An 11,220-nucleotide genomic window follows, 5' to 3' on the forward strand; every position below is an offset into this window, starting at 1 on the left:
ATGGACGAGAAAAGAAAGACACTGGTTCTGCTTCTTTGAATACAATCAAAGTCAATTAAAAATGTATCTAATTATGGTCATCAAAGCATAAGCACCTCACATGATGAATTATTAAGACTGTTTAAATAATTCTGTTGGAAAAGAGGAACAGTAATTATTTTGAATTACTGATCAGGAAACAAGTCCCAAATATTCTTTTGTACCAGTCCCAAGAACTTAATTCCAGGAGTATCACAGCACATGTCACAGCTGAGATGGCCACAACACACAGAGTATCAGCATACAATTTCAGAAGGCTTTAGCATAACCCATGCAGAGAAACACCATACCAAATCACATGGCTTCAAGTACCTACCTGTACAGAGTAACATCACACCACATCAGAAGGCTGCAAGCATCTGCCCTTCTTGCTTCTTAGCTCAGCCTTTTATACCCCTCATGTTGATGCATTGCACCTGTGTGCCCTCTGTTCCCTTTGGTGGTTGGTCAGTGCCCCTGGGCACTCCATGGCTCATTGCCTTCAATGCTGCTCACCTGCTGCTCACAGCTGTAGCCCATTGGGGATGAGGCTCAGCTGCAGCCCCACTCCCAATTACCACAAACTGTGTACCTACACAGGAAGATTCCGGAGTTATCTTCCTTGGCAAAATCCCAGAAGTGAGGCAATACAAGGAGTGCAGGATACAGCAAGCTATGTGTGCATACCTCAGCTACAGAAGCAGCAGAGACAATAAAAGAAGGTATATTTGAAAACTTGCTCTTGGAAAAATTAATGAAAAAATGCCAATGAAAAAATTTATTTGGTAATCAAAGAAAAAAAAAATCTCAACATACACAGAAAAATACAGACAAAAATTTCAAAAGAGCTCTGAACCACTATAGTCTCCTTAAGATGACAGATCTGGACAGAAGTCCCACTACCCTCACATTCTCTGCTCTGCCTACCTACTATCTACCATGTGCTGTGATACTGGAGCCAGATCTTTTGTTTTGGCTTTCTCTCCTCTCGGTCTTTTGTCTTTTTGTCCACCAAAATTTCCCAGTAAACTTCAGACATCTTGCCTGAGACTGGTACTTCCCTGCAAAAACTCCTGGTTTTGTTACACTCTGCTAAATAAAAAGCTGTCTTGTAAGAGACATTCATCTTAAATCATTCTGCTTAAAGATCAGTAGCATCGTGGTAAGGACAGTGTAGAGCAGCATGCTGAATGGACTGTAAGGTTTTTTCCTACTGAGTTTAAGGGCATTTGAAGAATCTTGTAAATGATGCCACCAAGGACTGCCCAGAGAGGGAAGCTGCATGGGAATATACTGAGGTCACAGCAAACCTTACTCAGCTTTCTCTTTCCCCTCCATGCCTGCCCTCAAGTGCAGCTTAGCGTGGGATTCTGACAGCAGGAGGTTCCCACTGCAGGCCTTTGGCTTCATCTCTCCATCAGCCTCCGGCCTCTCAGTTCTTCTCAGGGACTCTCCATGCACTCTGAAGAACAAAGATCCCAAGCATTTGTCTGGGGCTCTGGGAGCTGCTTGCCTCATTCCTTCTGAGGAAACAGCTGGAAAGTTGCCCTCCAAAACTCATTTGTGAGCTGCATCCCCTCCAGAAGTTTTATCAGCTGCTCATTTCAAGCAGGTTTTTATAGAACAATGGGAGAGCTGGACTGGATGAAAAGAAATGGATCAATGTCTTAGCCTGTCCCAGGCACCAGAACCTCAAACCCAAATCATCCTTCACAAAGTCCCCAGTTAAAGCTTTTTACAGATGCAGAACCATGCAGGCCACTTTCCCCCTCTTCCCATTTCACCCTCCTGGAGTCAGAGGTAATGAAAAGTTACACATACTGTCTGTCTTGGAAAACACAAACAGCCACCTTTTTCTGCTTCTGTCTGAGAATTGTCTGACAAGGCTAAAAAGCTTCCTAAAAAGCTCACAAGTCCAAAGGTTTTATCAAACCAAGACACAACGATACTGATGAGGAAGAACATAATGAAGAGATGCACAATTTTAATTATCTTCCCTCTTAGGGAAAAAAAGGAGAGAAAGATAAGAATCCTATTAGATCACAGGAGGATTGTAAGAAAATGGAAGAACTATTAAAGTTAGAGAGTAATGTTGGCATAAAACCAAATGGGCATGAACAAATTATGAACAAATTTAGTTTGGAAATTATAAGCAGATTTATAAACATCAGAGGAGTGAGGTTCTTGAATGGCTTCCTAATAGGAAGCAACAGGAGCAAAACCCATTCGAGACAGAGATCGATAAATTAACTAAGAAAATCCTGCAACATAATTTCCTGCAATTACAGAAATGGTGTGCTCTGTGGCTCAGGAGGTCTCTTTCAGTCTTGCACACATTATCCTCTGCTGAGCCAAGACAGGATAGATAAATAAATAAAAACTAGAGACAAGGTACATTAAAAGTGGAATATTGGCAGGGCAGCTAGAATAAGGGTGAGTCTGCTTTCTTTATTAAGCAATTTTATGGAAGTTTTTTTGAGTGATGTTTATTCACCTGTATGTACTTACATATTTTCAGGTAAAAATTTGGGTCATTATGGAAACAGGAATAAAGTTCCACGATATCTATGATCACCTGCAAGGAGCAGGATGGAGGTGAACCCTCCCACCTACCATGCAATCAGTTGACTATATTAGAATTATCTTCACTGACCTGCATCCAGGGGTTAAAGCTGTCAAAGGAACTGTAAAAAGAGGTAAATAAGTGAGAAAATTAACAAAGAAAATCATGCAGTAAGAATTCAAGTGAAACAAAGAAGTTTCATAGCTGAGAAACATGTGGATGGGTATAGAAATGATCACCTGTCTTTTCAGACTTTACCGAAGTTTTCCTGGAAAGAAGTCTCTGAAAGCATTAAAAAGAGTCAGCAGGGAGAAATCTCTTCACGTTCTCTTTCTATAGTGAAAAGCCCAGGATAATACAGCCCTATGCTACACAGAGGAAAACAGTAAACACATGAAGCTGAAAAAGCATGAAAAATATAGCACTGTAACATAAGAAATCATCTGTGAACTCTCCTGTAGCACATCAAACATGAGGTATTCATTCATTCCCACAAATGGAGTCAGTGTTGATCTATAAGCTGCAGCACAATATTACCCATTTCAGTTTCATGATAAGCTGCAGCTCTGTATTACACATTTCTATTTCATGCATTTAAGCCAGACAAACATTCCCAGGGGATTGAAAGAACCCGCTACAGTGAGTTGTGGTTCTATTTTGGATCATATCACAGCATAACAAATCACAGTTTCAGACACTGGGATAAGGAGCTCAATAAAGCCAGTAGCATGATAACTTCATGTATATCCCTTCCACACATGCAGCCATGTGTAGAATCAAATCCACCCCAGGCCTTTCAAACTATACAACTACAAAGTAATGATCACTCTCATACCTGTGTGTATCCATTATTCATCAAAATATATACTCTTAAATACACATCATTTATTACATACTGTTGTACAGCAGTAGCTATCTAACCCTGTCCACACACATCAACACTGTTTACCCTATCTGATCTCTTACATTTGAAAAAAGCAGAGAACAGAAATGTTTAATGCAGAAGTTCTTTTGGTGGTGCTGGTTTGTTCTGCTGGTTTTTCATTCATGTCCCATACAAAGTGGTCCTCAGAAGCAGAGTCCCTATACTAGATCAATGTCTTCTATATGCATTTGGTAACCCACCAGCTCCCTATGACTGCTGTCCCACAAGAAATTCTGAGGGCTGAGAATGATGCACTGTTCCCCTGTTGGTCTAGCAGATTTTTGGTGTCAGAGATTTGTAAATTAAGTAAGGAAGGGGGGAAAAAGCCATAACTTAAAGACTGAGCTGGAAAAACAGTCATATTGCAGGTACCGTGTGCTAGAACTCTACTCCTGTTGATCTTCCCTCTGGTTCCCAAAGAAATCATGTTAAAACATGCAAGAGCATTAAAAATGAGGGGTTTTTTATTATAACACCTTACAGCACCTTGTGCAGATTAGCAAATTCTTCTGAAATATGAAAAGATTTCTGTTAATCACTGCATAAAGATGAGAGACAAGACTTCCAAGAGAGTGCAAATATTTCTGAGGTATGAAATGCTATATTTTCCTAAAGAATTTTGGAAATTAGATGCCTGATTATTCATGTAATTTTTTTCTCAAGCTGAGAAACTGAAAATTTCTCTCTGAGCTTTTTTGATTGACTGGGCCTTGGGACATGAAGTCAAAGTTGCAAGCATGACCATAAGTCTCCAAACTCTCACAGTGACTTTCTTGTTGTCCCTATTGTGCTCAAAGTTGAAGCACTGTAGTAGTTTCATTCCCTCCACCTAATTAAGTTGCATTGAAAAAGTAAATGAAACTGGGAAAAAACAGCTTGTCTAGAGTATGTTTTCATTTTTCCATTTTAATTTCACCTACAAGTCAGCCACCTTAAACACGACATTGGATGGTTGGCAAAAGCATCACATTATTGCTTAAACCTAACATCACTAGAAGTCCTTGTTTGTTTTGGGGTATTAAGTGGAAAAAGGAAAAAAAAAAGGAAACAAAAAGGTTTTTCAATATAAATAAATCCCTGAAGGGCTTCCAACCAAAATGCTTATAGTATTAGACGATGAAAGAACTGTTAGGGAAGTGAATAAGAAACAGGAAGTTGGAACTACCTGGCCAAGTTTCACTCTATAACCTGAGTAGTGTGCCATTAAAAAATAACCAGCACAAAGAGTGAAAAACAGCTTCCAGTACAAATATATACTTTTATGATCAAGTTCTCCATAGACAGAAATTTAATTTTTTCCTAGAGAACATGATTAAAAGACAGTCATTGCTTAAATCTCAGGGAAAAGGGGAAGCAGACATATATGCAAACATAAAAATATAAAGTTTGCATAATATTTAAAACAGTATCTCTTTTTTAAAAATACAGTATCTTACCAAAAGGTTTAGTCTACACTTCAGTTACTACACATCATTGCAGGTATTACAACAAACCCTGTGCCACTGTCCCACACAGTCCCTCTGTCCCACCCTGAAAGAAACCATCTGTAGTTCAGAGGTTTTGATTTCTAGATGAGCTTAATGCAAAAGCTCACATGAAACTTTCCAAAGGGCCTCTGAATCAGGAAAAGAACACAGAGCCTAAAAACACAAGGCTTGTGTAATGCAAGTGGAGTACTGAAAAACCACATTCAATTGGGAGATTGAATGATTCACAGGGCTGGTAATGGAATACAATATGTCCTTCCACCAGGTCACTAGGCTGAATCTATTCTGGATGATGACCAAAAACCATTCCCATTTGATTACTGCTCATGTGAAATGAATTGATCAAGGCTGTCCTGATAAGCAAGCAAATTTGTCACTTGAAACAAAACAATCCACAAGGACTTCTGTCAGCAAAACCTAATGAGGTTCAAAAAGAAGCCATCTCAAAATCTAAATAGTCAGCTCATTGTCAGGAATCTGACAATGCTGGCCAAAAACAAAAAATAAAAAAATAAAAAAAAGAATTTGAACAGAAAGATGCTAAATGTTAAATGTTGGGTTTGATCCACTGACTGACTCAAAACACACAACTAGAGAGCAGCACTGGGGAAGGTGACTCAGCCATGGTTCAAGGTATCACTTATTCTGTGAATGAACAAAGAGACTGCAGTCTTCCAAATCTGTCAGTTAACAACTTTCACCCCCAAAAAAATTAATTTTACCTTCTTAAAAGCAAAGCAAAAAAAAAAAAAATCTAACCCACCAGCTCAGTTGTCCAAGATTTTTTGAAGATACTAATCCTTCAGCTTACTGGGATCTGTACTTAATAGACAGATAGGGTGCCAAGAGGTAGTTCAGCCCCAGCTGCCAATGCACCTTCCTATTCCAGCAAACCCAGCTTCCTGCCTTTTAGCACACACAAATTTGGCACATTTAATCAAGTAAGTGTTCCTTTTAATAAAGTATCAAATTGCCAGAAAAAATATTTTGCTTGCCTACCAAAAGATAAAAACTGAGCCTTTAGCATGTTTTCTTAGGAAAAAAAAAAGACAACAAAAATGTTGCCATCTTAAGGCAAACACTAAAGCTTTTGCTTTATTTTGGGTCTGTTTCAGCTACTGTAAGATGTACTAAAACAAACAAACTCCTCCATCCACCTCTGTAACCCTGCATCAAGTCCTGAACATCGAAGTATATGATAATTTCCAGTGTCCTGTCAAAGGCACATGAGAGTGAAGCACTGGTGTGGGCATGCACATACATGCACACATACACACACAGTATTTATAAACCCACTGCTGTAAGGGATTTGGCGTTTATTTTTTTAATTAACTGCAAATGATAACACAAGAGCTTTTCATCTGGCATGAGCTTGGATTTCATCAGCTCCTGGAAAAGATTCTCGTGGAGAAATAAAATTACAGTGTTTCTTCATGTACTTTCCACGGATTTCAAAATAAACAGAAGTATATGGTCATGCCAGTTAATAAAGAGATGTAGGTAAAGTTGCAGATACATCTTGATACACACCCAGAAAGAGGCTGCAGAGCTAGACATGCACAACACATGCTATTCGCTAAATGACAAAACACCCAGGTGAGAAAAAAAGCGAAGCCCAAGTGAAAAGAACTGGGAAGGGCAGTTGCAAAGAGTGCCATCAGCCTTCCTGCTGCCCTGGATATTACATTATACACAACGTGGCATAAAAGAGATTTCATTGTTTGATGCTCCATCTGCCCATACACCTTTCTTACCATGTCACATTTCTCAAATGGAACAATGTGTGACAGCAGGAAACTAAAAGTGATGCAGATGACTTCAGAACTGCTTTTAATCTCTGCTCCATTCCAAAAGTCATAAGCTGCACTGTGAATCAGTTCCATGCCACACCCCACCCCATTCCCTCCCCAAAGGGACCATTTGACAAGATGGTAAAAATCAGCTCTGAGTGTAAAATGTATTCTTTCCAATGAAGGCACTGAGAAGTGCAGCCCTTACTAAATAACATCATTGACAGCTGCCACCTTGGTTTTTTCTTCTCATATGGAACTTTTACAATCCATGGTCTCTTGAATTTATGAAAAAGGAGGAGGGAGAAATCTCAGCAGTACCTTATTTGGTCGCTAGAAAGCTAAAAATTCCTACCTCTTTTCCTCATTTCATGCAACAAAACACATCAACTTGCTACATACTTTTGCCAAATGCTCAGAGGATTATTTCACAGGTTTCAGGGTGTAGCATAAAGAACAAAAGGAATTTCGCCACTGCTTGATTTACTGGCTGGCAAGGTCAATGCAGTATTTAAATGTGATAATTTAATGATACATTCGGTCACTACCATGTTTTTGAAAGCACAATTAAAGTGGTAGAGTGTCTAAAAAATTTTAAAGACCTCTTGTTTATTATTTTTACATTTAAGAAATAATACTCTCAACAACAGATTTAGATTAAAGAGAGATTGGAATTTTCACGGATTCCGATGAATCTGGTGAAGAAGAAAAGAACTTTGGAATTACATATAATAAAAGGAAAATCTCAGTCATCAATTGTCTCAGACATGAAATGGCAGATGTATACTTGTGAATTTGTACATATGTTCATATATGAAAATAAATTAATTCTTTGGAGGATGCTTATCCACATGATTATTGACAGATCTGACGTAGTCTCCCTGGGATAGTCAAGACTAGGTACACAGAGGTATCTCCTTCACTGAAAATATTCTTGGGGGAATACATTCCTGCATTAATTCCTTTCCATATCCACCTTCAGAGCTATTAAATCTTATTTACTTTCCTTCATATTCTGTGCAAGCTAACATGTTTTGATCTTGCACAGGACAACATCTTGAGAGGTCTCCACTTATACAGATAAACTCGTCCCACGTGTAATGGAAAATGTGGCATTCCAAATGCTAAAGTAGAGACAGACAAATAAATCAGACATAAAACCACACCTATCACTGTTCAGTACAAAAAACTACAAAATCTCTTCTTGAAGAAAAGAGCAAGCTACTATGTTACCAGCACAGTCAGTCTTTGATATGAAACTGGGGTTTTAAGTTGGGTTCCTGGTTCTGTTATGTAAAGCAGAAAGAGGCTTTACCTGCAACAAAGAACAAGACCAGATTCACCACAGCTGTGTGAGCACCAACAAGCCTTCATAACCCGTGGTAACATCCAGCACTTCATAAGGCTGGAAACATTCTAAGAGAAAGGATTTTGCAGTAGGCTTCATCAAGTAAACTATTATAAGTTGCTCAAAGATTAATTAACTTGAAGCTCTGAGAAACAATGACATGAAAATTATATTAGAAATCAAGCTCACAGTAATTTGTTGAGTAATCATGAGTCTTGCTCTGGCTGAACTCCCTTAGCAGAGTTACTGTCAGTGTAAGCAAGTAGTAGACAAGTGCTCCAATGGCAGTCACAGAATTTATAGCACTGCTAAGTATCGACTGGCAGGTAAAAGGATTAGTGGTCTCTAATGAGAAAAGCTATTCAAGGAAGATTCATTTCTTTAATTTAGCATAAATACAGGTGGAGGATCCACTTACATTTTAAATATCACATGCATATGTCATATTAAGCTAATGTTTTTGGAACTCTGCAGGAGTTAACTGCATGACCTCAGCATCAGCCACAGACAGACATACAGTGTTGACTCCCAGGTAGAAAGTAACTCTAAGCAAAACACTTGGGAGCAAAATAAAACAAATATTAAAGTGAATTTCCAAACAACACAGTAAAAATCAGATCTGGCACATCATACTGTCTTCTCCATTTGTGAAGAAAACATTTTAATTTGAAATATAGGCGATTAGGAGAATTATACTGAAACAACTACAGTTATCATACTAAACATAATGCAGACAGTGGGGAGATGCAACTTTTAAGAGCTTAGCTGACATCAGCAATGGTGGAGGAGACACTTTGAACGCATAAATTAGCCTCCTACAAAGGCAAGCATCTGCTATGTTCAGATGTGCCTCAGAGTGTCTTGATAGTGCTATCATTCTCAATGAACTTGCAGTCTGCTTGAAGGGAAGTGAAAAAGTTTCCTCAATAAGTTACTGAGGCAGTAGTCAGACAGACACCTGACTAATGCCTGCTAGTTCAGAGAGGAACCAAAGAGGGAGATCTTTCCTCTGATCCAGTAAATAATTTTTACAGATCATTCATACCTGGATGTCTAATAAAGCATAAGGAGTATAAAGAAATGTCTGTTTTTTTCTTGAAAAGCTACTAACATCACATGGATACACCGCCGCACAATAAGTGTTTTACTCTCTCTCGCACGTAAGAAAGTTGTCTTCTCTTCACATACTTCACTGATTCAGAAGAGGTAGTAGAACTCTAAATTTTTCAGTGAGGCATAATAATTGGTAGTCAGAATGACTGTGTTCCATATGGTCATTCAGTTCTTTTAATCTGCTTTGCCCAGCATGTCTCACATTAAGGTCTCAAAACCTGAAAATCTTTCCACTTCACTGCAAGTGATTTGTAAGTAACAGGAATACAGTCAGACAGAAAAGTCTTGTTCAAGGCACAGCCAAAGCCCTGGGTCACAATAGAAACATCAAGTTCTAACAGAGGCTGGATCAGAGGCAAAATTGACAGTTCTGGTCCTTCTCCACACACAAGAGAGCTGCATTAATTAAAATAATATCTTCATTCCTTTAAAGCCTTTGATTTAAGTAAACCCAAACTCCTACTCGACAAAGAAGAATATTTTACACTCCAGGTGATACACAAGCAAGTATACACACACAAAGGTGTGAACAGATTATTGCTACATTTTCTCCTTGTTTATATGGGTGAAATATGGCACAATTGTCAGCCTCTTGCAGCAGTATTGGGATTTCTATGAGGAAAGCCGTACACCTGGACAAGACCCTTCCCCTTTCTCCAAACTACTTGACAATATGCCATTCAGTTATTAGGGTCTACTGACTTCGTCACTTGTAGATCTCTAACCTCTGCTGTACATCTGTACTGGGTACAAAGGATATGTTCCCATGTCAGACATCCAATTCCAGCCTGCAACTTCATCAACACTGAGTGACAGTTCTTCCTCATCTTCCACACCACTACCGAAGCAACATTTCTGTCAAGAGATTCCACACTTTCCCTTCCCTTCTTGATCCAGTATGACTCCACAACACACTCCAGAAAAGATAAGTTCATAACCAAGCTCTAATATATTTCTCTTTGTAATTCAGAACATGTACAAAATAATCAAACAAAAAAACTATCCTCAAGACTTAAGGGAATGAAAATTAAAAACACTGGGTGATCCAGCTGCATGCTACGTACTATGCTTTGCGCTCGTGTGAACAATTGCTGGTTTAATGTTTTAAAACATCTCGCCTCCACTCGATTTTCCCTTGGATTTCCAGCAGCTCCCCGTTCCAGGGAGGCTGATGCCGGGCGCAGCAACAGCGCCCTCTGTCCGCCACGGGGGAAATGGCACCTCCTGCCTCTGCCCTCCCGGGGCTGACCATGTAGTTACTTAAATTTAAACAAATATATACAACATTTGCCCGGCAATGCTTTGGCATCCAGGTTTACACTGACAGCACAGTTCTTAAAAGTTGCGTCTGTTTGCTGTACAAATCTCAGTGCCTTTAAGACTTCAACACGAGACTTGTGTTTACTCTGGAAAAGTAAATGACAAGCCATTTCAAGCTTCTTGAAAGTTGGGGTTTGTTTTGTTGGCTTTTTTTGTTTGTTTGTTTCTTTTTTGAGATCTTTAATCATGTCCTAAGGAAAAGCCAATTACAACTCTTACTAGCTTTCTGTCCCCCCACATGCAACAGCACTTGCTTGTTTCTCCTTCCTCACTCCTGCTGCAAAGCTTCTATGTGGAAAGAGAATTTCAAAAATAGGAGCACAAACGCTGACAAATCGTCAAAGTTTTTTGACACTTTTATTTTGCCTCCATGTTTTCCCAGCTGCTCTGCTTAAAAGTAAAAGAAAAAAAAAAGCCTGCAAAGAACATTACAAATTAAGAAACTGGAAAACTGCAGTCCAAGGAAGAGGATGTGACTCTAGTTTGACTTACCAATTTCATCCAGATGTATATTTTCCTACTTGCTTTTTACAGCGGCTGAGCTCAGTGCTCAGGAACGTCCATCCCGTGTCAGGGAGCCGGGCAGAGCGCTGATCCCCACGCTGGATGCTGCTGAGGGAGGGGAGCCGGGGTGCCTGCTCCTGCTGCTGCTCCTG

At 39.3% G+C, this 11,220-nt stretch overlaps 1 protein-coding gene across 2 annotated transcripts in view; it reads right to left on the bottom strand.

Annotated features, from left to right (window-relative positions):
* The window catches only part of DAAM2 (dishevelled associated activator of morphogenesis 2), a 203,397-nt gene that overhangs the window by 164,875 nt on the left and 27,302 nt on the right, over window positions 1-11,220 (bottom strand). The window contains exon 1 of one of the 2 annotated variants that reach the window (XM_031060127.1): window positions 11,057-11,220. The exons of the other annotated variant lie outside the window; for it this stretch is intronic. The gene's annotated coding sequence lies outside the window, so the exon portion shown is untranslated. The remainder of the gene's footprint in view (window positions 1-11,056) is intronic. 2 annotated transcript variants of the gene reach the window in all.

Source organism: Geospiza fortis, unplaced genomic scaffold (assembly GCF_000277835.1).
Source record: "Geospiza fortis unplaced genomic scaffold, GeoFor_1.0 scaffold41, whole genome shotgun sequence".
Lineage (NCBI taxonomy): Eukaryota > Metazoa > Chordata > Aves > Passeriformes > Thraupidae > Geospiza > Geospiza fortis.